Below are 27,932 nucleotides of genomic sequence, written 5' to 3' on the forward strand. Positions count from 1 at the left end.
ACGGCTAGAAGCTGAAAATGACAATGCTATCATGCCAGCGCTTACAGGCTACAATATTTTACAATGTTAAACAATCATAGCTATGCATGCCATTATGGGCTAATAGGCATGTAACCATATGTGCAGCTTGGGGTTGATGCAAATGTGATCAGTTTTGCAGATACCTGGTTGTTCTCAAACTGAAGAATTACGTAAAATTAAAGAGAAATTATCTTATCTTAAGATATGATGACACCACAATAACGTCCAGAGTATCACCAAAGTTCTCACATCTTGTCATGAGGTTGGCATAAATGTCTGTACAACATTTAATTACAATTTATTTAATATTTGTGAAGACATTACAATAAAAACTAGAATTTATATTTAGTGGTCACATACAGCATTATGCAAAATATACTTTATCATGTTTTTCTAACACTCATATGAGTCCCTAGTCTGTCTACAAACCCCCCAATTATGAGAAAAGTCTGTCCTCTCTTTCTTTTGCCGGACCCACTATTCAGAAAATGTGTTCTCAAAAACAGGCCTTTAGGAGATTTTCCCTTTGTGACATCACAGAGACCAGTAACCCCTCCCACAGCTAGGGGTTTGTTCTGCCCTTTGAGTCTGCCTTCTCAACATAAACAATTGGGCATGGTGTAAGATAGCCAAAGTCAACCAGGCCCTTCCAGAGGGGCGTGGTCAAAAACAGCTCATTTGCATTTAAAGCTACAGACACAGAAACAGCCTGTTCTGAGCAGGGCTGAAATGCAGGGTTTATAGGCATGATAAAATACAGGATCATAGAGGGTTTATAACAAGAAACTTCACAGACATGTTTGGGGAGCTCTGAGACTTAAACTCGATGAAAAGTCAGAGAGGTTCCTCCTCAGGAAACCTTCGATGTGTGTGCAAAACTTTCATACAATCCAACTCCTCCAAAAACTGTTGAGATATTTCACAGGATTAGTGAAAACTTTGACCTCTAGGACCATGGAGGTCTGATGTTATTTTCCATTTCAACCCATCCAAAATATTTAATACTTGTATCATTTCAAACAGTACATTTTGAAATATCTATAGAGACAGTGCAATTAAGACATTGCTAATTTGAAAAAATATGGCCATCCAATTGTTCATTGTGAGCCTCTAAGGCAAAACCATATAACTGATTACAGATCAGACAGAACAGTCCCTAAAGATTTGATGTGTAGGCAGCTACACAGAGAAACACATACATCAAAAGATTTGCTTACATTATTCATCCAAAGCAAACGCATATAACCTTTAGCATCCTTAGCTGCATTTGCATTGCATTTACATAGTAAATGTCAATCAGAGCTACACTTTGCATGACCCCACACACGTATGACTGTAAACATGCCAGAGGCAGTAAATCATCTGTTGAATCACAAAATGGTAATATGTTGTAATTGTCCTACAACAAAGCAAACATTTAAGGAGTGAAATAGACCTCCCACTGTCAGGAACATTAATAGAGAAACTGAAAGGTTTGCTCCATCTTGGATCTTTGTTATCGAAGGACAGTTGGTTTATGGACTACAGTGTGCTATTAGGAACAAGTTCTGCCATATTTGGGCAGCATGGCAGGCCCTTGATAAATCTTATCTTTGCCTTCATTTATCAACAAGTGCTGCTATATTACTAAAGCTGGTGCCAAGTTTATGAAAGCACAAGGTTTGATGCAGAAGCAGAACTATAAATCTTACAAGTGCCATTCAATTATATTTCAAACAACATTAACAACAACCTCAAATTGCTTTCTTTAAAAAAAAAAAAAAAAACTCAGAGGCTTATCAAACAACATTTTCAGTGTTTGGATTACTCCGGAAATTTCATATAATTTTCACAAGAGTTTTCTACCCTTTGGCCTATTAATAATAAACAAAAAAACCCAACATTTTCTAAATCATCACAGAAAATCAGACATCTGTGATTTACAGCACATTCTGCCTCTAGACAGAACTAGCCTCAACTCCCACAATGCTTCAGTTAGCCAGCAGTCAAGGGCAACAGTTCACAGAACAGTAATTTCATCAAGTTTCTCTATTGTTCATTGTCACACAAAACTCACACTCTCTTTTTGGCCTATAAATCTACATGCGGAGGCTGTATCAAATTCTGCCCTCAGAAAATGTATCTGGGTGTAATTTGCGGGTATAAATCAGCATCAGTGTTACTCAATCACACACATGACATGTCTGAGTGCAGGTAAGAAAACAGATCTGCTGACTGCACTAGTCTGTCTCTCTGTCTCTCAGACGTACTATTGTTGGATGCTAGATGTTTATGACTGCGGGGCTCTGTAGTTTATCAGAAAGAAGGTTTGGGTTGCTGCCACAAAAGCAACTTTTCTCAAAACACAATTGGTCATAGTCATCTGTCTCCGGGGGCCATTGCTGTTATTTTTCTGTAGCTCTACATCAGAGGACTGTGCACTTTACGGTGTTATCACAAGCCATATTATCCCTTTGAGCATTGTTTTGTAGCAGCATACCTATGCAGCGCCATAGCTGGAACTGTCTCGAATGATTACCTGACGTGTTTGATCATTACAGAAGGTTATATAGATTATTACTCAACTAGTTGCTCCAACATGCTGACCTTGGCATAATGCAACACGAGAATGTAGCTTTCCGACTACAGAAGCAGTGCCTTTGATAGAATAAACAATATGGCAGATGATTTGCCTCTCAAATAGACAAGCATGTGCCGAGTTTAACAACATAATCAATAGAATATCCCTACAGAGGCTCAAAGTGTGTCTGCGGCTATGAGTGGTGAATTTGCACTGACTTTATTGTACATGATGGAATTTTTATGGAGTTTGCGCTGACTTTTTACTAACCACATGCCTTTCATTTCAGTAACTAAAGCATTTATTTAAGCACTGTACTGTAAAGTCAAATCCTTTATACTTTAGATATTTCTGTTTTATCACACTTCAAGCATGCTATGTTGGAATATCACAGTTTTCATTGTAACATAGGTTTTTGACATTTAGAATCACAAGACAGTTTTTAGATTAAGATGCTAAAACCTAAACATGTCATATTTAAAATCTACAGCACTGAATAGATGAACCCTCCAAACATCACACAATATATAAAACAAAAAGGGGGATATGATGCTTGCATGTCAATTCATCACTTGAATTAATGCAATTGCACAATGTGTACCCTCATAATGTAACATGGAGTCAAGGACATATTGCAAGCAAACAAGTATTTTTAAGTGAATACACTTTAAACTGCAAAAATAACTTTTAATGAAGTGAAATGCATGCTTTTCGTTTTTTTTTCTTTTTCACTTTTTCACTTTTTGTTCCATTCAGAAATATTTATTCCTATTGCAATGGATGTATTTTACCTTGATATTATTGATGTAGATTGTACTTTACCCACAGAAGATAGTAACACAGCAAAAAAAAAAAACAACAACAAACATGACAATGTAGTTTTATCTTGTTATTGTTTTTTTTATGCCACTCCTTGCACCCTTTCATTATTTCCCTAAACTGTTCATGTTGTCAAAATGGAGTCATTTTGAAAGCGGATGTTTGGCGTGCATTTATTATCCTTTTCCTTTATGACATCGCTGAAGCAGTACAATAACTAACAGCTCAGCAGCACTCATGCACTCAAATTCTCAGGGTAACTGAAAATAATTACCAAGTCAGACCAAAACACTCACTCACCCACACACGCGCACACACCCACGCCTCTCTTCAACACAAATATTCCCCCAAAATAGCCACATCCAAGTGCACATTCCTGCAGTGGACTTGGGGGGGTAAAGTTGATCCAGGAGAGTTTGGAAAGTGGGACCTCGCGGAGTGACGTCACCCCTCCTACACACACCTCTCTCTCTCCCTCCCTCTCTCTCTCTCTTTCAGTCTCCAGTTTTTCTCAGCCTGAGGTTTCAGTCCGTGCTCGGGTCTCGGCAAAGAGGGAGTAAGAGGCAGACAGACAGACAGACATACAGACAGACAGAGGGGCTGACAAAGAGTGAGAAAAGGAGAGAGAGAGAGCGAGAGGGAGAGAGAGAGGAGGAGAGAGAGCGAGAGAGCGCGAGGGGCTGTGTGTCCCAGCCACACCGCACTCTTCAAACACAACCACAGTCTCGCCACGTTCAATTCAATGAAGATCTAACGAGCACAACACAGACTACCTAAAACCAGTGAATATATTAAACACGCTGCACGTGCGTGTTTTGTCGTCTCTTCAACCTATCCACAATGCGTTTGTGACGGACAACTCGAGGGAAGAAAACGAAAGGGAAAAAACTGAAGAAGAACCTGGATTTCTTTCCTCCACGTTATTTTATCTGGACTCGACTGTCATAACTGGATGTAAAAAAAAAAAACTAAAAAAAAACTCTCAGAGAGAGCATTAAAGGAGAGACCGAGTTTCAAACTGTCGGCAAAATGGTGATAAGGTAAGAAGAATGTTTGACGAGGTTGTGACTGACAGCGGGAACTGAAGTCGCTGCCGCAGTGATTTCAGGTGTGCGTAGAACCTCGTGAAGTTGGTTCATATTAGCTTTGAACAGTTACACCAATTAAGACTGGGGTAATCCCGTAGTTTATAAATGTTACGTGGAAGCGTTTTATCCATGTGTATGCGTATAGTTTATTATTATGAACGCGCGAAGTCATTGACACACAGCGGCGCTTTTACAGATGCATCAACATCATGTCACAAAAAAAAAAACCTTCTTTAAAGGCTTTAATGTCTATTTTGAATAATGAAAACACATGGTTGAATGATCAGGTGGAATATTTTGGTCATCTCCAGCGTTAAAATCCCGGAAAATGAGCAGCAGGTATCGTAATAGACATGTATTTACGCTGATATTGCGTTATTAAGAAAGCCACAGTGTCTTTGTCTCCAGATCTTTTTGAAAAAAAAAAAAAATCACAAAATCCTCAGTTCAAACAGGTTATTTTCAGCTCCTTGTAAACTGTAGCAGTGTCTTGTAAATACAGTTCATTTCGAGGACCTTGTTAGAGAGTTGTGGAAGAACCGATCGTGAAGAATGTTTCAAAGTAAATTCCTTCAACTCTCCAGAGATCCCTCGCCTTGTCTGTCTTATTTATAGCACGCATTTTATTGTGGCAGTACTTTTTTTTTAAGGAGCTCACATGTTAAAAAGAAACAGTGCAAATATTAGAGAGGACAGGCAGCGAGTCAGCCAGTCACGCAAGCGTTCTGTCAATCAGGTGAAAGTGAACCTTTTCAGCAGACACACACACACCACCTGTGCTCAGTGTGCCAGTTGGGCCACTAGGGGACTCATTCTCCCCAGTCAGTCAGAAGAATGCAGCAAAAGGGCTACAAGTCATGGAGAATGAATTTTAGGTAGGCCTACCCCACCTGCACTTTCATCTGAGAAACTAGAGTAAGAGTACATAACAATTTTAAATGTTAAGGCTCAGTTGTTCCCAAAGTTATCACATAAAATATTTACTTAACCATCAGCTTGTAGAAAGACAAAAAAAAAAGTATCTGTCAGCCGAATTCATTTAAGGATGTTTTTTTTTCATTGGAATATTGAAACAAGCTGTCTTTACATATCTAATGTAATATGTTGCTCTCTGTGTCAGATAAATTGCTTTGATTGAAGGCAAGGTAGGACAGTCAGGTGTTAAAAGGGCCAATATGTGCGTGTGCATTTAAGCATGCAAATTGGTGCATGTGTGTTTGCTCAAGCCTTTCCCAGTTTATAGCCAGTAAGCACTCAGGGAACGCAAACCCCAGCATCTCCACTGTCTTACATGTTCTCCAGTTCCCGGCTCAAACAATTAGCCCTCGCCCAATTTTGACATGGCGCAATTAACACTGTCACCACACGTTCGATTTCCAATTTTGCTGTTGCGACAGCAGCGCTCAAAAGTGGAGACAAAATGGATAGGCACTAAAAGTGATGCTGGCTTAAAGTGCTGCCATCCAAAGTCGCTGAAGGGAGGAAAGTGTCTCGATCATGGAAAACGGCACTGACGCGGCCATTTTCTTTCAAACCCCCATCCTTCACTCTGTGGCTTTTCTGTTTAAATCCTTCAAAATAATAGAAGGATTTTTGTGAGAAATTTTGATATAAATTTAGAAAAAGGTATTTCAGGATAAAGGAAATGAAAGGAGGAATGAGTCCAGCTTTCCTTTGTCATTCACCAGTGTGTGTGTGTGTGTGTGTGTGTGTGTGTGTGTGTGTGTGTGTGTGTGTGTGTCTGTGTGTGTGAAGGATACAAACAGTTCATGGCATGCAAGCCATTAAACTGAAAAATGATATAAGCGGTTGGAAAGTGCCTATGAGGGAGTTGGGCCATTTTTGCGTGCCTGCCGATGTACCTTTTTCTCCAGCTTTTTTGTGCCTGAAGCACATTCTGAAATCACATCCCACATTTTTGACAGTGTCTAGGAGGGACAACCAAGTATTTTTGAGTCGGAAATGTCTTTCAAATGTCCTTTGTGTTTGTTTTATTTCTCCAATGTACACTGGCTAAGTTTTTTTTACAAGCACTGCTATATATGGGGGTTAAACGTTAAGCTCATATGTATGAGCTCATTGGCAGCAGTTTATTTAACAAAGGATTACCTGAGCTTTTATTATTTCCTTATCCAAGTCCCTTTTTAGACACAAACACAACTTTTCTTACAAACAAGTGTGCCTGCACCTCACTGTCTCATTGTTTTAGCACAGCCAAGCAGCTCTCACTGGTTTATTTTCAAGAGCAGATAGAGAGGGAGAGAGGGAGAGAGGGAGAGAGAGGAAAAAGAGAAAGTTTGTTTTCTACCAGTGTGTACGTGTGTGCCTATGCTTGTGTGTGAGCTCCACTTCAGGAATTCCAAGGCCAGGGCCCCTATTACAAGTGTGGAATGAGAAATCAACACTTACATTACAAAAATGGATACGTAAACACGACGGGCTACAATTATCAGGCGCCGTCGAGTTGGAACTGGAGGAGATGGAGTGCCAATAGGTCTGTTAGGAATCAACCCCCCTCACTGCCTGCCCTCAGTAATCCAGTGGGTGTATTCTACTTTATTGTGTGCAGGAACGGCCCTTAACGACAACCCGCCGACTGGCTAGTTGGCTGACTGGATGGGTGTTTGGTGGATGCAGGGAAAGTTTAACTAGTAGAGGTCAAATTGGGGAGAGAAAGGCAGGAGTGTGTGTGTCGTATCGGTGTTAATAAGTGTGGTGCACATTGTATGTTGATATATGTGCATTCATGTATGCGTCTTACAGTGTAGATTCCTCAACTGAAGCATGTGCTTGTGTGTCAGGGGCCTCCAGCCCACTACAAACCCGCTTCACACAGGCCGGCTTGATGCATTGTGACAAATGAGAAAGCAGTTTGATTTCGCACAACACTGAGCCGCACTCCAGCATAATGAAGTGATCATGACTTTACCCTTGGTTCACTTTGGCCCCGGTCCCGCTGTGTTTTTCCCCTCTATTCAATCGCTTCACTCACTTATTTACTTGGCAAGCATTTCCTCCCGTAACCTCTAGTACTGCATAACTAGCGTCAAGGGTGGGTTGCTTGATAAAAACCACCGCTACGGGGCATTGGTTTTACACATAGGGGAACGCGAGCAGTTTTTATTGATATTCAAGTTGCCACTGGGTTGGAATAATAAGGAGCCTATTTTCACGCCCAGGCAAAATCACCTCTACTGTCCATCACCCTGTCAGGGCAGAAGGCTGAGGCGTAAATATTATTTGGCAGTGGAGGGAACGCAGGGCTTTAGCTGAGCTTGTTCTCTCCTGTTAACTCTGTTAACCAATATTCTCATTTTGGATTTCTTAATTTCTTAAATGCTTCTCTCTTTTTCTCTTAAATGTATCTAATCAAAGCCAAGTATCATTTATTTTTAAAGTCCCCTGCCTTACCCATTGTTATTGATTTTTCTTCCTTTTTAAATTCCATGTATTTTTTCTAAAAGACAAAACGCTACTTTCATTTCAGACATGGTTCATCTAAGCGTAGTGTACAACATAGAACAATTTGCCCTGAGGCTTTCCCTTAAGGCAGTACGTATGGGGGGAGTACCGATGTGTCAGAAACACGCAGGATTTTTTTTTTTTTTTTCAGTCGCAGCTGTCCTTTGCTTGCAGATTAGGTTTCAGCAGATATGATGGATGCCAAACGCCTGTAGCCAGTTGTGAAGACATAGGGGGAGGGAGTATGTTGGTGTGGATTTGAATCGGGGTCAGTGGCACTGGCAGAGGATTGGAATTCTGCCCTTGACCTCCATTTTGGATCATCTCCCATCAAGTAACTAACAGCCTGTCACTTTGAAAAAGTCAGGACGAATAGTTCTGGTTTCAAATCTTGTGAGAATGAAAAAGATGGTACTTTAAAAGGACGCTTGGCGATATTTTTAAAGACTTCATTCTGACTTTGTTGCGACCCAAAACATTATTTCTTTTTATGCCCTTCCTTTTGTCTCATTTTCTCTTATCTTAATTTTTTGGAAAGGCTGAGAGCAGAATCCACTGAGGTTGATTTGAATAACCGGCGGAATGAGGAAATAAAAGCTGGGGGAAGAAAAAAGAAGTGGCGGTCAGCTTTTTGCATTCATGTCACTCAGCTTTATCAAATTATTCCACAATGGCAGCCACATAAGTGATGGAATTTCAATTAAAGTATGACAGTTTTTACAATTTGTTTCTGCTTGGAAAAAGAGATCGTGGGTTGAGTTTCATTGGTTGGGGGGCCAGGGAACGGATAGCAGATGATGTATTTTTTTGTCTATATTTCCTTTATACCCAACCCTCAACTCACTCAGCCCCCCCATCCTCCATCAAAAGGGAATGACTTAGCTGAAACCACTTTTTGTTCAGAGGCACTCTGCGGTTAGAGCCTGGAGCTAGGCAAAAAATGGAGTGTTATGATAAAGGTCTTTGCGAAAGAGAAGTCAAAAATGGAGCCTTTAGTTTGATAGGCTCTTTCCAAGAACAATTACGCTACCTGCTGTGCCAAATAGAGGGTTACAAGAGATAAGTGCAAGGGAGGGGTGTTCTGCTCAGACTGGTGGCTAGCTCGTAAACTGGAAAAGAGCAATGTATATATGACCCTAAGGGACTGTTATCGGTTTCGGGACTGAATTTGTCACACACGCCAGCTAACAATCACTTGTGCACATGCCAAATATGAGCAGACACACAGGGGCAGAAAAATAGTAAAATAATAGAGAGAAATAATCCTAAATACAGATAAAACTTTGTGTTTATTGATGAAACCCAAAATAAGACATACGCTTAAGAACAAAGGTGTCTTGAGATTTTGTTTTTTCCCCATTTGCATTTCCCAGACTCCAACAGGAATTGGCAAAGAGGAGAAAATTCCATTACTAAGTGCAGTGACATTGCCACGTAGCAATTTCACGAATGAGGAATGCATTTAATAGTGGATGGATTTTTCATAATTTGGAAGTGTTTCCCCAATTTGTGCTGTAATTCTTCAAATAACACGTGTTGTAATGGGATCCTGTGCGTCCAATTCACTCACTGCGTCTGGAACCCACATGTCCAAAGGGAGATGTTTCAACATGCATGGGTATCTCTAATCAAAGACAGAGTCATCCAATAGAGGCAGGGAATATCGATGGATTCACTGAAAAAATATCCTCCAAATATCAGTTCTTGTTCCCTTTTGGAGTCAAATTTAAATTCCAGCATCACTGCAAGGTTAGGAGTCAATGTTTAAATTCTATGTAACCCCAGCATTCTCCCTCTACTCAATCTGCAATTATAGCTAGCTGCTTTGAAGAAGCCAGGCGGAACTAAAATGACTTTTCATGTCCGGTATAATGACTGCCATTTGGAAGCGGGCATGGAGCGAGCGGGTGAGAGAGATACAGCAACAGAGGAGAGAGTGAAAAACGATGGAGGGAGGGGCAAAAGGAGGGAAAGAGAGGGGACAATCAGTGGATGAAAATGGTTTAGGTCACCTCTGGTTCTGACCAGACAGCCCAAACCAACAGACTTCCTCACAGATGAATCTACCACACTTTAGTCCTTTTATTCTCTCCCTTCGCTGCTCACTGAAACTTTCACCCTTGTCTCCCTCTCTCTCCATCTTCCCTGCCATTGCTGTCCATTCATTTGCCATCAACGGAAGCTTAGCAGCTTTAAGGCGGATTACAAGATGAATTGCACGGAGCGAGACGCTGTATATTCTCTTTAGGGTGGGCCGCTGCTGCCAAAGGCCAGAGCTGTGTGCCGTCACCTGGGCTAGCAGCTGGCTATCTTTTACACTTCACTCGCTAATGAGGCCAGACAGTTGGGGCCGAAGTTATAGCGCAGGCTGGAAGCTGTGTTGGTAATCTATTATTTAGACTCTCGTGGGGAGGCCGGTCTCAAGAATTTCATGCATGCATTTTGCAAAGCAAATGGTAGCCCGGGGGGAATACAGAGCTCTGTGTGGGAAAAAAAATGAGCAAGTATTAGACATTAATGTGAGTTGCTGCGCTCTCTTGTCCTGCCTATTTCAAACCTGCCAAGACCTGAAAGGAAACTTTTGGTATTTTGTCATTTTTTTCATCACACTAGAAAAGGAATCTGCTTTTACAGATGTGCCTCAGCGACTCTAGCAATGCTGACAACTCCTTCCAATTCATGAGTCGCCTTTGTCTTTTTCATTCATTGTTTCTTCCCCTCTCCCTTCCTTCCTTTATTTCGTTCCTCATTGTGATATTTTATGGATGGCTGATGAAGGTTGTGCTTGCGTCTTCAAACAGTCGACACAGAAGAACGAGTTTATTTTTCCGTTCCCTTTTCATGTATATTTTAGGACCTATTTCAGAGGGGTTTCGGAGAGTTGCATCACTCTGTTATAGATAACACTGCACAGACAGGACTTGTTTATATTTAGTCAGGCTAGAAAACCAATGGCTCTCATGACCCCACCAAGGTATTTATAGTTTAATACTGGTGTTAAAACTTCCTTAGATACCAGGGGTTGATATGGCCGTTATTTCAGACACAAATGTCCCAGTAGTCAGTCATCATCATTCATGCTGAGAATTCAAACATTATAAGGCCCAATACAAAAACAAAAACCACAAATAACTCTATGAGGCATCAGTTTTCACTATTCTATAGACAGTGTTGGAGGGGGGCAGTGGCATACATTCAGTAGATTTGGCTGTGAGCTGGACTATAGTGAGCCTGGAGAGTTCTGTCATTGTTTCTGGGAGATTGGGGAGCCCTCCGCTCCTGTCTCTCTCTCTCTGCTGAAATGTTGTAAGTTCTAGATTTTGGGGCAAATCTGAGGCCTAATCCCATTCCCCCCTTAAAACACATCTCCCTCTGTCTGACACAAAATCTGACTTCTCGAGGGATTTAAATCTATAAATCACTTCACAGTAGGAATTGGTTTATATCACATGCTAATTACTTAAACCATGAACTATACTACAGTAACAATTTAAATGATATGCAAAATAAACTGTTACTGTACATTACAATTCCACAATGAGCAATATTGTTTACATGGAAAACTCACAGTATTAGCTTTACAGAGAGTGTGTAAGCTTTGGACGCAAATGTTGTTCTTGTGATTGCGTGCAAAGCGGTTATGATGACGAATCTGCTAACTTTTCTCGACTTCGCATCCTGTGTCCTCCCCTCCACAGTAAACATACAGCCCATCCTCTGAATCAGTGGGTTCTGCAAAGTAAATTGATCATCAAAACGTTGCAGAGTAACCAATGTTAATTAAGTTCAGGGTTGCTGTCAGCATAGCCTACCTGTAACCGCAAGCTGAAAACCCACCACTGGAGCTGAGACCTTGATCACACGTTCCTATTGGCTCTAAAAGCTGTTGCTTGTTTTGTGGTGCGTTCAAGCACATTACATTGTGTTCATTTAAATGAACACGCTTAAAAACGGCCTAAAAAAACTCCCTCATAAAAAACATTAACCAGATTTTTTCGAGCTGCAGGGAATGCCGTTACCTCCCGGAACGGTGTTCCTCTGCACCCCACCCATTTCCACCACTGCCAATATAGCCCCATGGTTCTATTTGGCAATTAACTATATTTGGACCTGCGTAAATCCAAATCTACTGGGGGATGAGATTGCAACAGTTAAACATAGAAAGGCAGTTATAGCCAGAGCTGGTAAGCAGACTTGGGTTACTCTTAAATGAAGTTCAAGCAGAAAGGCTCAGGATAGCTCAAATAGCTTGGAGTTATAGATGGCATAAATAAGCCACACATACCAAACCCAATGAAGTCACTACATAATGTGAGATCCACGTCATGTTTATTGAATGTTGATATTTGAAAAAGGGTGACATTGGCCATGTGTATTTTACAGTCACACTTCAAAGCACCATTGGTAGAACCCCTCTGAACCACATTGTGGGATTACAGGTGGTGCAAACTTTGGAGGATACCAAACGCCATATGAAATCCCGAAAACCAAGAGAGTAAACTATAATTTCTGTGACCCCTTAATGCAAATATTTTCCACTCAATTTATCATGGTATTTAAGAGAAGTCCCTGTCAGGTGTAACCCAAGCTGCCACACTTAATCCTCCACCTACCCCTACCTTATCCTTGCATGTGTTTGCCCGTCGATCTGCCCTAAAGAAACATTCCAGGAGAGTTTTAGTGTCACTGTAACTGGACACCCTTACCCATGCCTTGTGTTAGTGTTTGAGTGAGAAAGGGAGAGTTTGTACGAGGGACTTTGAATGCTTGGGTTAGGTCTTCGTCTTTTTTTCCCAATTAGTGAAAGGTAAACAAAAGTGTTACCCGGGTAACATGGTGTGAGAAAGCAAATAAGCCTGAGAGGAGGTCCCAAACTAGCAGAGGCTAATAAGAGGTTTGGTTTAAGATGGGATGACAATATCTTGGACATATGACCATGTACATAACCGGTATGACTGCAATTAGAGGTAGTGTAACATAGACAAGCGCGACAAGGAGTTTAAATATATGAAAGATTCTGGAGGGATTCTGAAGACAATAAAAGACCAAACCTATAAGACAAAATTAGATAGACAAAATAGACGTTCTTCCATCAAGTCAACACTCATCAAATGAAGATGTTTCTTATTAATCTCTCCTCCAATGACTGGCTTAGAAAACTGAAAAGACACACTAAAAACTGCAACTATGACTATAGTCAAAACTTCCTGTCAAATGGCACAATAACTTTTAAATACATTTTTTTATTTGGTGGCTTGACCTAGGTCTTGACTGAAAAAAGGTGTACATTTTAGAAATAAAAGCATTACTTATATGCATTTAAGGTATATGTGGATGGATGCAAATAGGCTGTTGATTCTAAAACCCTTAAACTTGTATTATTTGAAATGGTTTTTTTCTTTTTCACAGCTGATTTTTTTCAGTTTTTAGGGTTGTATGGTAGCCATGAAAACCCATTACAATGCAATCCCTTACTTCCCCCTCCTTCTGCTGTCTCTCCTGTCTTCCCACCCTCTGCCGTTATTTGGAAGCCTTCCCAAACCGTCTATTGTGATAAGCTAAACACAAAGCTGTGAGGAGGACGTCCTGCGCTAGCTGCTAGCCATATTGTTGTCTTGCTTCTCTGCTTGGACTGCCAGCCTGCATAACACTGCACCAGGGAATTAACCTCTGCTGCTGTTTCTTTCATATTGAATAAATTTTTGCGACGGCCACTCCAGCAGAGCCGCAGGGGGAAAAGCACTGTAGATGTTGCCAAATTACTGACAGCTTCTCTCGAGCCCCCAACTGCACAAATACACAGCGAATGTGATAAACAGCTCAGGCTCCCTTTTCTTGTTGCTGCCTTTAGTGCAACCTTTACCAAAATAAAAGGGCATGACATTTTTTAAAGACAAGTTAGTTGAGTGGGACGTTAAATAAAGAAGAGTGTAGTTCACTGAATGGGACATTACTACATTGTCACAGTTTGTGACCTTTCCCATTTGCTCAGACAAGCAATGGTTGCTCTTTGTCAAAATGGCCCACGCAGTTTGTAAGCGATTCCTCCCTTCCTGTTCCTCTTTCTTTTTTTCATATCTGCCATCTGCGATGACTGCGTGACGCCACAGCTTCTGTGTCATCAGTGACAACGTTCTCACACACACACAGGGATGAGACAAGAGAGATCGGAGAGGAAGAAAGGGGAGACTGAAGAGACAGTGAGAAAGAGAACTCACTTCATCCTTTAATTGTGTCTCTGAATGTCCCGGTGGACTTCATTACCCAGTCATCCTAAGAAATCTCACTTGTTTGCTCTTAGAAACATGTAAAAATCGTCTGTAGTTCTTTTTATGTTTCAAAGCAGCATGAGGAGCTTCAGTTGGGCTAGTCAAAACTTCTCTGTAGAACAGATTTAGGTGTATTTCAAGGAGTCAGTAAAGGCAAGGATGTCTTTGCAGGAAAAACTTTAGAGGATTATATAAGCTGATGCATCTGATGGATGCCCTTTGCAGACCCGCAATGACAAAATATGTATTTTACAGGAAGCAGTTTTAGAGGAAACACACAGTTTGATTAAAATATTATATTCTTTTAGTGCTGTGTTTCGATTTAGCAAGAACTGAGGTGAAGAAGGTAGGTAAGAAAATGCACATTGTGTAAATTCGGCCATATTAGACACTGGATGATAGACTGATACTTTCGCTGGTGTTGCTTTCATTAGGACTGTAAAAAAAGCCAATTGAAATATAACAGTACTTATTTAAAGAGATAATTTATCCTTCTTTTATCCATAAACAGTAATATAATTCAAGGTTTTAAGATATTCTCATTTCCTGGATAGCACCATTAATAATTTCATAAATTGCCATGTTTTTGAAAATAACCCACTTTCTTTAACAATTTAAAGAAAATATTAATGACACATTCAGCTTCCGTAGACCTTACCAGAGGATTGGAGGTAATTTTTGACTTCATTAAATCCGAGGCTGAAAATCTACAGCATCTCAGCATAAAAACACAGCAGGCGAGGTGATTATCTTTGGAAATTAGCTCACTCGTTTAGAGCTGTGTGGATGCAGATGCCTCCGTTCAATGGAAGCCTATTATTCCAAACGACTCTCATTAAGCCGTAGTGAAATAAGGCAAGCTGTGGAAGCAGTGAAATAAAATCTTTAGACTGGCTGTGCAGAACTCGGCAGCGTTGCGCTACGCTGTCTTCATTAAGAGCTTTTACGTCAGGAATGAAATGCAGAACGTGATTGGTGTGAAAAGATAAACTGTATGCAGCTGATTTCTACCTCGTATGCACTATAGGAGGTTATTTGGTGTTTGTACTCTGAGCGGAGGGAACCAACAATACAGTCTGAGCTTAGTGAATGACTTCATCTAATGCTGAGGGGCATGACTCATAGCTGATCTTTAATTTCTTTATTTTAAATAAGACTTGCTGATCAGAAGCTCAATTTAAAAATGTTTATCGCAAAACACATTCCTGATCAGTCAAGCTGTATGTGTACGTTCCTATAAAACACAAAACATATCCAGATATCATACCCTTGATGGGGCCTGTAACAATGTTTCCCATATAGCAACATTCAATTCTTCATCCACACTTGTACTATCTGTCTTGTAACTGCTTGTCTGCCACTACTCAAGTCTCTTTCAGGTAGGCATTGTCACAGAAAAAAAAGGAAAAGGCTCTGCAGTGTCTCAGTAAAATGCCACTGTAATTAAATAACAACATAGATCACAACAGAAGGAGCCATCAACTTCCTCACCTTCCTTATAACCACATTGCATACGTCAGTCTGTATACAAATGCACAAATAGTCTACAAATGGATTTACCCTTTATAGCAACTTCACTTTTGGGTGGTCACTGATTTATGTAGTGATTTTACATTCAAATAAAATACGTTTTTATTTCCGTCAGATTTAAAGTTGTTATACTTTTTCCACAACTACATATCTTATTTTGTGGAAAAGCACAAATACTTGGCCAGTTCAGAGAGCAACAGTATTTGACGTGTCGACCCATCTACATTGAAATCAGGTGCAAATTACCTGTTCATCTGAAAGGGGAATCAGCACACCCACTTGCTAGGTCACAGTTTGGTCACCTTACACAAATTTGCACAAGCTTTACAACTTCAGTAGCTTAAATATTTGAACGAACTAAACCTATAAAAACTGTTTACAAGAAAGTCAGATTGATCGGCTATTCCAGGACTATTTTAGCCAAAATTCCAGCATTAACCAATGCTACATTACAAAGTATCATAGGGCCCAAAGAACATTTGGGCTTACTTTTTCTCAGCATCTATTTTGAGTGTTTAACATAATGGTACTGTACAAGGTAAGAGGGGAGATTAGATGGACCCTTGACAAACTATTGATAGGACTCTCTGTTCCCTGTGGCCTCAACAACACAGCAGGTGGCCTCCATTTGCATGTCCCATTAGTTCACCTCCTCCCTCTCCAGTTTGTTTATTCCAGTGGCCGCAGGTGGAAATCAGAAGACTGTCAAAGAAGCCTAATCTGAACAAGGTTCCACAACATGTGCCTGCACAAAGACAAATGGACAAAAGCAGCAGACAGTCTGTTTTTAGAGCACAGCCCAGTTTATTACTGCTCAATGATAACCTTCGTCCATAGATTCATGTACTGCTTGGCTGGGGCCCTAAACATCCGTAGGCTGTATGAAGTGATGGAATGTACGCATTAAAAATGGATCTCCTGCATCATCCAGTTGTGGTCAGGACGGCAACTATAAATTGCTGGCCATTATTTTCGATTAACCACACTGACACAATGGCCCATGACATTTCTTCCGATTTTTAGCCCCTGTCACAGTGGTGCCATATTTTCCAGCGCTGTTTCATTTAGATTGTCCCAAAGCATGATAACGCAGGAGAAAAAAAAAAAAAACCTTGGGACACAAGCCACAAGGCGATCTTATTAATGGCAGAGCTGCGATAACGGTAGCTGTCTACGTCCTCAGTTGGTATCTTGATCTTCAGGCACATCCTTTTCTGGGCCTGAAGAGCAGTCTTTGCATTGCAGGTGCAAAGACTTGACAGTTTGTCATTGATAGTCGTGAAAGTTAAATTCCCTGCATCACACTTACAGCAAACAAGATTCCACAGCCAGCAGTTCAAAGGTAGACTGAGAGAAATGGAGGCCGTTTTTAGTTATTTTAAATTAAGAGAAATAAATGAGGAATAGGAAAAACTCAATAATTGCAGATAGGATGGAATCAGATTTGGTCAGCCGTCGTTCAACTTCAGGGAAAAAATTTGCACAGCATTTTTTATCAATTGCTCATTTTTGAAAGTAATGGCCAATGTCCCAAGCCAAGAAACAGCTGCCAAAATTCCAGTGCTATCAGTATTATAATCACATCATTATGCTTATTGTAAGAACAATTCATGTTTCATATTACCCAAAATGTCTAACTTCTGGATTTAAGAATATAAGAGATATCTTGTATTAAAAATGTCTATAAGACATTGGGTAATAGTTCATTTGGAAAACAATCAGTTTAAAAAGACAAGAGTAAACCAAATCATTGAAAGCAATCTGACTTCTAAATTCTTGCTTTGACAGAAACAAATTGTTGTCTTTGCAGGAAAGTCCTTCTTTTAGTTCTTAATGAGTTTACTGGTAATCAATACCCCTTTCTCATCCACTGGCATGTGACACTGAGGCCGTGACCCAAGAGGGACCCCTTAGACGTTGGAGTTGAGTGGTTTAGTGAGGATTGGTGGATGCTTGATCATGCTTTGGCAGACAGGAACGCCCCAGTTTCACTTTAGGTGAGAGCAAATTGAAGAAGCTTAATCTCTGTACTTAGCCAGTTTCTGTAGCTTTAGCTTGGTGACTTGTATGCGTATTGTTTGGATCCACTTTAACAAGGCAACTGACTTTATTTTGTTCTCACTCTGCTGCAAATGCTAACTGATTTGGCTTTTGACCAACTCTCTTTGAAAGCAGACTGTCCATCCTCCACCTCACAAAAAGAGCTGGGTTTGCGTCCCTGTCAAATATTGCACAAATGCTACTTTGCCTGTCAGTCAAAACTTCAAAGCATAACCTCTCTTATAGTGATTCTGTTAGCATCCTGCTGATTCCGGCACTTTTTCAGGAGTGTTTTTTCAGGGAAGATGAGGCCTGGCCTCCCAGTGGGGGTCAGAAGAGTTGACCTTACCCTGGTGGGGCTCTCAGTCTGCCTGCAATGATTTTATTCAGGCCCACTCAGTAGAACAGCGGGGTGTGACCCGAGTCGATGTGGCACTGCCAACACTGATTCCATTGAGAAACCAGGGGCCTTTTGAGAGGCACTAATCAAGGGTGCCGGATGTTTTTGGTTCACAATGCTGAGCAACTGGAAATTCGAAAGACAAATCAGTGTGATGAAAATGGGTTATTTTGTCTTTGCTGGACATATGTGATTCAATGGAGCTGGCAGGGTTCAACAGAGCTTTACCACCCCTAAAAAAGCTATTTTCACTATGCTTCATAACAAACTGTGTATATTATGCCTATCATTTAACAAAGGGAACTTTTGTTATCTAGGCTCATACAAAGCAGAAAAAAGGAGAGAGAGTAGAGGATATCTGGCAAATGAAAAACAATTGGGCCAGGTGCCAGACTCAAGTCAAGCATGTGAGCTCAATAAAGCGTCACAGTATCGATTTGCCAGTTATTAATTATTTGTTTTGGACGTTGGGAAAAGTCTTTAGAAAATGATTTTGGTGTGCAGTTCAGACTTTGAAATAAATGGTTTGACAGATTATCAATGATCACAGAAAATGATTGTAAATGGCCTGATATTGATTTATTTCCCAATGCCCTCTTCTCTTCTCGTCAGCTGTTGTCCTAAAAGCAAGACCAAGCACTCCCCGGGGTATTGGATTTTTTCCCACCCTGCTTTCAAATGTGAATATGAGGATTTATTTTGTCTTGCAGCCTGAATGATGCTTATAGGAGAGCATGGATTGGACAAGATGAATGGAGATGGAGACAGGATATACATCAGGCCGCACTTAATATCTCCCATGACAACAAACAGCCTTGCTGCTGGTAATATGCAAGCATCCAGACCCTCAAATGCAAAAATGGCAGCTTTGTTTACTGCATTCAAAATAAATGGCCGAGGCCCCGCTGTCACTCACAGATGGCACTTCCTTTGAGGAGAAAAAAAGCAGAGCCAGTGACTCGTAATAATGCGTTGGCATGGCGGCAGCCATTTTGCACAACCTCCGGAGGCGCTGATCATCACAGAGAGGCGTTGGCATTGTCTTGGCAGTGTCCCAACCGCAGGCTCGGTGTAGTAACTGATAGCCAAGCTGGAGCTTGTCAGGCCTGACTCTTATCACTTTTGACATCTGTCCACGCCATCTCTCTTCCCTTGTCTGTGGCCGGCCCCAGAACACTGACCTTGGGATCTTTTTCTGTGTAACTCAACGGCCCAAAACCACCCTCTCCCTCCTCCTATGTCCTCATTTGGCCCCACTTCAGCATGTGTGTTGTTTCGAGGCTATCATTTAGCCTTTTAGACCTTGCTTTGTGGTCAGACATGACTTGCAAACCGATGTTTAAGCACTGACAAGCCCACTGCCTCATTTGGATTCATGTTACTACTCGATAAGAAGTAGATGTAGTCCATGTTTAAAGTGTCATCCTATCTTGCCTAGTAAGTCATGGCGCTACAGAATGTTCATTAAGTAGTGATTTTTTTAAACATATCTCTCATCTTTGAAGTAGATATTTTGCAAGTACTAAGAACCAAAGTAGAAAAGAAAGCTGGTAGTGATTTTTATAGATAAGCATGTAAGCCACTGTTTGCCCTGAAACAGATTTGAGCGTACAGATTTTTTAATATTGCTGTTTTCTGTGTTTGCGCCAACAAGACAAAAGTGAAACTGAGAAAGAAAAAGACAATCTGCCACCCACAGCACAGAGTAGACAAGCTAGGTGGAAATGTCTGACACGATGTGTTGTGAGGGAGCACTGCTGCTGCTGCTGTGTTACTGCTCAAGAAAGGGTCAGTGTGGCTAACACATCCAGACACTTACAGTATGTCCATATGGCTGCCCATTGTGCTTGACAGGAACGACGCGTTGATCAGTTTTTACATGCAATGAATGTCTGCAATTTGTGTTGCCTATTTCAGTGTGTCAGGGAGGTCTTGTGAGTTTGTGTGTTTTCACTAAGCAGCTGACATATTAAGAGAGGTACTTTGACTCCGACACTGCTTTTGATCTCGAATAATTTTAGCTAAATATGTTTTGCTACTAAGTCACCACTTTAATCAAATTCCACATATCAGTTGTCTTTGCAGAAGAGCAAATTCAGTTCCCAGTTCTGCTTTGCACATCTTTTTACATTATGCTATTCTGACTCATCTGTAGCCCTCACCCCTGGCCTCCCTTATGAGGTAATTAAGCCCCTGGTTGTTTGTTTAGCTGTCTGCATGTGTGTCCTGAATAAAACACAGGGGGGGCATATGTTCTTCCTACCATAAACCCATTGAAACAGCGGGATGTGAGCAGAGAGGAGGGGTAGACTGAGCCTGTGTATGTGCTCTAATTAGGCAGGCAGGAGTGTATTAGCCTCACTGGGCAACAGCCAGCTGGGAGCATCTGGAGTCGTCTTTCATACTCACCAACTTCCCCGCTACACACACACACAACACACAAAATTAGAAAAGATATCTATGGAACCGAAGTGTGATAAGAGAGCATAGGTCAGGCATGATGGGTCATATGCGCATCTATTTAAATCTGCCACAATTTAAGTTTCCTCTCATCACAGCCCTCCACCCATGTGCCCGCCTGGAGTCCTTGTTTTAGAGGAACGGTGCCCCTCGCACGTCTTGCTCAAGGCTGAAATACCAACAGCAGAGAGTGGAGGACCTCGGCTATTCCCAATAGCTTCTGCATTCTGAAAGCTGTCTCAAAGGATTGAAAGAATTTAGTTTCACAGTAGGGTCAATATCTATAATAATCCTCAGAGCCTTATTGCAATCACTCTGATGGCTTTGTTTGTTTTAACAACTCAGAGATGATTTGGCTATTTTGGCTGCCTCTTAAATGATCAGTATGTGATTACTTGATTTTTTTAAACCCAATTCAACTATTTGCCAAAGTCTTAAAATACTGCATTCCGTGATATGTAAACAGTAGAAATTTCTCATGTCAATGACATACTTCAGCTGCTCCCACTCGCATTAACGTCCAACTCAAGTTCCTGCATAGATGCACACTCGCAACTGCATATATCACTTCCTGTTGATCAGCTTAATATATTATAGGAAATACTGCTTTCACACACTCTAGCAGAAAAAAAAACAAAAAAAAACTACCAGAACAAATGAGTTGGCACTCTCACTATTTCTCCTGTACACAGAGCTCAGTGAGCCAGCTGAAATACTGTTTCTCTGTGCTATCGATTAGCTGGTTAGGCCATGAAAAGCCAGGGACAAGACAGCAACTGAGCTCCCTTCCTCTGGCTTACCACTGCATGCTACTAAATCTATTCTCTCACTTTTCTTTCTGTTACGCTTCCCCTTTTATGCGCTTTTTCCCAATTTAGCCAAATCCTCTCTGTGTACTCTATTTGTCGTCCTCTTTCTCGTGCTATTCTTGTGTGTTTTACTATTCCACTCACAGAGAAAAAGCCCCAACGAAGCCGCTTGCAGAGTTAGATCACAGGAACCCAGCTGTTCACAGTCAAGGGCCGCTTCTTTTATTAGCCGTCACTAGGCCGACCTGTAAGAGCAGCAAGGGGGGAGAAAGAGTGGGTGGCAGGAGGAGGAGGAGGAGGAGGAGCGTGAGGGCAGCAGGGGGCACAGATTTCCCAGCTGTTAGTCCACAAGCTCTGCCCCCCTGTCAAGAGATTAGGTAGATCAGTGGGAATGTAGGAACGTACACAGAGGAGAGACAAGACAGCTGACAAAAAATGGATTGAGATAGAATGCAGATAGTTGTTGCAGACTGACTAACAAACTCTTAAAGTTTTCTATGGCTGAAGACGGTAAAGTTTTGCACACTGCCCCACAGGAATGTGCAGAAGTATAAGGAACAAGCCATGCCGTAATACTCCTACAAATCCCCTTCTCTTCCCTCCCTTTTATTTTTCCCTAATATCTCACAAACCCATGCCGCCCTTCAGTCTGTGGAGGACTGTTTTATTAGTGAGCCTCTTCTCTAGAGGGACACAAAGAACCTGAGTGTAAAATTATATCTCTAGCTATATAACCAGACCTCCATTGTGCCATTTTTATGATATTTTCATTAAGATTGCAGGGATGGGTTTTCCATCTTTGTTGTTCCTACCCCTCAATCTGCCTCAATTCTAACCACAATGGAAAAAAAAAACACTGAAAGAAGTGGCAGTGATGAGAGAGGCACTGAGTGCTCCCATTTTGTATGATTAAATTTACTGTGACAAGTAAGCATGCTGTGTTTTGGCAAAACATGTTGCTGTGGGAGCCCGGAAACTTATGGAAAACAATGTGGCCCACATGAGGTGATCAGAGGGCTTGACTTGAGATTTGAGAAAGGGTCTTCAAAAGTTATTTTTGCTCTTGAAGTGCTCAAGACTGTATTGTATTTGCATATTTATGAGAAATGGGTGTCAGGGTGATTAAGTTAACTGGCAGCAAGTTCTGCAGAGTGTGGATAATGCAATCATATAAAATGTGAAAGTCAAAGGACATTTTCTTTAAAACTGTCTCTCTTAACCTCATGGCATAATTTTGTTCAGAATTTGGCTTAATGGACATACATTTGATTTTTTATGTGGTTCTAATGTTGTAATTGTCTAAAGATAGAACATGTGCCCATAATAAAATAAAATCTCATATTAAGAAATTGGGAGCTCAATACTGTCTGTGCTGTTGGACTGTTTTAATTCAAAAATCAAAGTTTAAAATACATTTTGATCTAAGATGAAAATTGAAACAAAAGGCATCAGAATTTAGCTTCAGCAAAGCATTTTTAAAACCAGACATTCATTTTGCCTTTAATAAACATGGACCCAGTATGGACTTCATTACGAAGTGCATGAGACCAACGTAGCTCAGTGGCTCCAGACAGGTAATTAGAGTTCACACTGAAGCCTGCTTTTAAAATACAGTCATTATCCCAGGCAAAAATACAACCTTTCCAGGTCACATCACTTTGTTTGCAGCAGTAAAACAAGTTTATTTCTGCATTGAGCCACCATTATAGTAGGCCCTCTCGGCACGCTAGCATTTTATGGAGCACCTAGTGATTGGGGGCGACTGAGAGATTCAATAAAAAAGTGGCAACACAATTGGCTCAATACAAAGTAACTGTGTGAGCGTGTCAGTTTTTGGATGGAATTTCTGCGCAATTTTGGTTTCATTTTATATAACATTGTATGCAATGCATGTGGAGCGTAGCTTTCATCTCCCTAACTTAACAAGCGACTCCTGAATGAAGCCCCAAACGAAGCCACCGAATAGTTTACAACCCCCTTAAGAGCTAATCAGCCATCTAGCAATGAAACACCAGAGTTATATTGGCCCTTCTCACACAATAGTCCCAGAGCATGGTGGATGTTGGGCTCAGAGGCCTTGGCAGGAATAAAACTCATCCTGTTTCTTTCTTAGTGATTACTTAAAGTGGACAGGAGGGGTGGGGGGGGGGGGGGGGGGGGGTGGAAAGGCAATAATCTGAAAAGAGAAAAATTAGGTCCCAAGTATTTTTGGCAACTGTGTGCTGGACTGTGGACAGAAGTTTCTCACAACAATGAGGAAATACATCCCGTGAAAAAAAATTGCCCTTGGATTGTGAGATCAGCCGTGAATTTTCAATCAGGTCGACTTTCCTCCTGTGAGACTTCTGAATCAGCAAAACATCTTGTAAATATGATGTCGAACCAGTTTTCAGGGACACAGCTCGCAGAGCTCCATTGGGTTGGATCTGTTTTCTGTTTAAAATGCATAATTAAGATAAATATACTTGTTTGTGCCATTGTTTTGTTAAGCTTAAATTAAGTTAATGCGATGCAGAGCAGTTTGGTAAAGAGTCAGAATGTTTTGAAAGGAAGTTGGAATAATAATGAATCAAGTTTCCAATAATGAAGATTTACAGTATAAGCAGCATCATTTGACATATCCAGACCAAGAACATATTGTTACTTTAGCAATTGGTGACTCTCGGCTGACTCATTTTAAGCATTCCCAGTTTCAAGCTTTTGGACTTTTTAGACGAGATGCCATGAAGTGCTCCCCCTTGTTTTTCCCAAGTGCCCCCACTTGAACAAGAAAACGTGGGAGGATCCTTCTCATACTCTGACTTTCAGCATGCTGAGACCCAGGCTGTACTTTAAAAGGCTATGCACTTCATCAAACGCACCAGTGAGATAGTAAGGGAAGGGGAGGATGACCCCACTCCCATATACACAACACTACTGCCACCATCACCCAATTCATCACACGTAATTTCCTCAGCTCTTGATCTCTGACCCCTCTCTTGGGCTGTGTTTGTATTGAGGGCAACTTGCCACTGTCTGAACTGTCTGTCTAAAAGCCTCCCTAGGGGGGGCACAGCGGTGTTTGCAGGAGAAATATGCTGCTTAAGCAACTGACGGTTGAATCCACGCTTGTGCCCAGCATGTGTCTCTGTCTCTGTGTATATGTCCATCATTGTCTCCTCAGCCCTCTAGTGTTTTATGCATGCTGCTCATTAGCCAGACAATGGCCACTTAGGTTGAAATGGCTTTCAGGACAATATGTCAGCAGTCCCTTAGGATGGAAGAAGGGAGGTTGGCTGCAGAACGTGATGTGCTTGGAAAGACAGAGGAGGCAGGGGAAAAAAGGTAAAGGGAGTAAATGCAAAGAAAAGGACATGGACAGCTTTTGATCAATCAGCCAATGTGTGCAACCAACAGGGAGAGTTTTTGTATGCTTTTTACCACAACAATCCCGGAATAGAAAATCAGCAAGACTTCATTTTGAATGATCAACCTGCCTTATCTTAACAGTGACATTACAAGCAAGCTCAGTTAGTCTGAATGCCCTGACCTCTTGTGCTTACAAGACCGAGTAGAACAAGGCAGTGCTAGAGCTTCATGCATGCACCAGCCGCACCGCTGCAGCCCTTGCTGAGACATGAGCTCCATCGAGTGTATGTTGCCTCCCCTCCTCTTATATCACTGCGTCTGGAGGCGGAAGGTGGGGAGGGGTACAAGATTAATGATGGTGCTAACCGCGTATTTATCATCCGGCTGGAGAGTAATGCGACACCTTTCTAATCTGAATATATTTCATTGGGCTGTTATGGCACTCAGCCCTGGGCCCATGCATTTGTGTGTGTCTCTGTGTGTAGTTTAAACTCAGTGTGTGACTGGAGTGTATTTGAATGTAAATCATATCTGCATGAGTTTGCGCCTGAGCACGCGTGAGCTTGTAAAAGCACGAGTGTGCCGTGATACCAACAAGCCGCCATAGACCCCTGCACTATCTTCCCTGGCAAAATGGCCCAGTGGTAATTAGATAAATATGACGTTCCTCCTTCCAGCATGTTGGGGCCAACCACCTCAAGATCCTCTTCTCTGATGCCCAGCTGCCTTATCAAGTGAAAACCCTTCTTCTATCCTCCTCTCCATCTTTTAGTCTCATTCTCTGGCTACTTCTTTTTGGCACTCAGCAGAAATCAAGATGGATGTCTCCCCCAACAGAGATTGGAAGATAGGGCATGCACAAGGCCAAGATGGGGCCTGATAGGGTCCGCATTGGACCGCCCAATAGATTGGTTCCTCTGTCACCAGGGCTGCCAGAACTATTGAGGAACTTTGAAGTAGAAACTATCTTGTTTGGACAAAATTGCACCTGTGGGTGTTTTCAGATGGGGAACTAACAAGCTGATTTGGTTGTTTGTCCATGCTTGGGCACAGACAAGACCACACACGTGTTGGAATAATAGGATAAGCCGGGGTAGTATTATCAGGGGGGAACTTGAACATGGCAATTCACATACTTGTCCATTTTAAACAGTGCAGCTTTAATGCTTTTTAACCGTAGTCTATTTTAAAAGGTGCTGCTTTTTTTCCCCTTGACGGTAGCGATTGTCACACGTGGTACTACTTGGTCAATCAAATGCTTTACTCAGACCAGGCACTGCAAGTAAACGGAAACACCTGGAGGAGTCAGCAGACGGCAAGTCTTCGAAACACAACGTGAGAAACTAAGTGAGACAGGGAAAAGTGTGCTCGAATCTTAGAAAAGAAGACACCAAAGAAATACATTATCATCAAGAATGGATGGACTCCCACATTTTAATTTTCCCCACAGGCATTTTAAAACAGTATGCCTCGTATGTCTCAACACCCTCGCGATCTTTCAGTACTGTAATGTCAAACATAACTACAATACAAAGCACACATATTTTGAGTGCCCAATATGATCAATCCCTCAGAATCATGATACATACACTGATCAAGAATGTGCCAACAATGTTCCCTTGAAGTTGTTTTGTGTCAACATAAAATTCCTTTTCTTGATACAGGAAGGATTTCAATTTCAAGTAAAAGCAGATGGCAGCAGTTACAGTTCATTTACAGTAAATTTAATAGGGCTAAGTGTGTTGGTTCAAAAACTATTTGCTTTGTACTAAAATATGAACAATTACACTTCTCAGACAAATATAATTATATGTGAAGGTCTGCCTCTAATACAAGCCTTCTTCAGATAAAGGCCTGGTACCTTCTGCTGTGAAAGTTAAAAAAAAAGGCCCCAGTTATTAGAGGATGTACGGTAATTCACATTTGCTAACTTTACTTATACATTCATATGCTAGAATTCATTCACATGGCAACTGCTGATATTTGATATCTGTTTGAAATTTGTTTCACATACATTCTCTTCATTAATTCAGGTGTTTGCTGCCGAGTACAGGGTCAAACTATGGTCATGTGCATTTGTATAAAGAAAAAATAAACATAATAGTAGCATTGGTCTTTGTAAAAAATGATTTACAAAATTACATAATATGTAAAGACATAAAAAATCCTGGTCCCATCTATAATTAAATGTCCCAGTCCATAGCTAATTACAATCAGTCACAAGTTAGAACCTAATCCTAAAGACAGTCTTTGTACTTCCATGAATCTCCTTCTGAGCATCAAGCAGATAGGCTTATATTCTAGTCAACAATCAAAGCAGTTGCGAGGCCCTCCAAATTTTATGCTGGAAGGGAGCAACACATGTGCACACTTCCTCACACAAAGAGGTTTTCTCTCGGAGATTATGCGTCTTGCTTTCTTGTGTACCATTTGCCAGTCTGCAAGTGAATATATTTCAGGCTCTGAAGCTTATTGTGCGCTTCATTGTCCATGTTCATTGTAAGACGACAAAGAGAAAGAGAGAATGAGACAATGTGTATTAAGTGGGAGATTTGGATAAGGTCTCCTACCGACAAAGTAACCTATCAACCTACCTATGCTGACATCAACGCCTTCAAACGGAACTGGATCTTTGCCCACATGATAAAAGCTCAAAACGATTAGTTGAAGTCAAGGATTGATTGCGAGACATGATAACAGAAGGTTGAATTGTTGTTTTCTTTTATCCTAATTTATTGGGGTTAAATGGATGTACTCCACTGTGCCACGTCTTAAAGTCATCAAAGGTTTAATGTAAGTGGATTGACCTTTGCTCAGGATGCATTACATTGTGATACTGAAAGATACTATTGAGTTTGTTACCATCGCTAGCTCAGGGACATATTTCTCACCTGTCTTGTAAGAGACCCGCACTCATTTCCTTGCTCGTGCAGGAACCTTTTCAACCTCAATCATGTCAAAGAAGAATAATAGGTCTGATGCAGTAGCAGCAGCACTGACTGACTCATGATGTTTCAGTGTCATTATAGCCCTGAGCATCCCTGGCCAGACTTCAGCACCACTCCCCACCATCGTGCTCATATGAATCCCCAGAGGGAGGGACAGTTTATCTGTAGCAGTTAGCAG

General features: G+C 41.2%; 1 protein-coding gene across 27 annotated transcripts in view; it reads left to right on the forward strand.

Moving 5' to 3' along the window:
- LOC132958404 (receptor-type tyrosine-protein phosphatase delta-like) overlaps positions 1-27,932 on the forward strand; it is a 353,687-nt gene that overhangs the window by 226,511 nt on the left and 99,244 nt on the right. For 16 of the 27 annotated variants that reach the window (XM_061031188.1, XM_061031199.1, XM_061031190.1 and 13 more), the window contains exon 1: positions 3,920-4,440. The exons of 1 other annotated variant lie outside the window; for it this stretch is intronic. The gene's annotated coding sequence lies outside the window, so the exon portion shown is untranslated. Of the gene's footprint in view, positions 1-3,919; positions 4,441-27,932 lie in introns of those variants that run through there. 10 more of the 27 variants (XM_061031205.1, XM_061031209.1, XM_061031207.1 and 7 more) reach the window with 2 other exon arrangements.

Source organism: Labrus mixtus, chromosome 23 (assembly GCF_963584025.1).
Source record: "Labrus mixtus chromosome 23, fLabMix1.1, whole genome shotgun sequence".
In the NCBI taxonomy this organism is placed as follows: domain Eukaryota; kingdom Metazoa; phylum Chordata; class Actinopteri; order Labriformes; family Labridae; genus Labrus; species Labrus mixtus.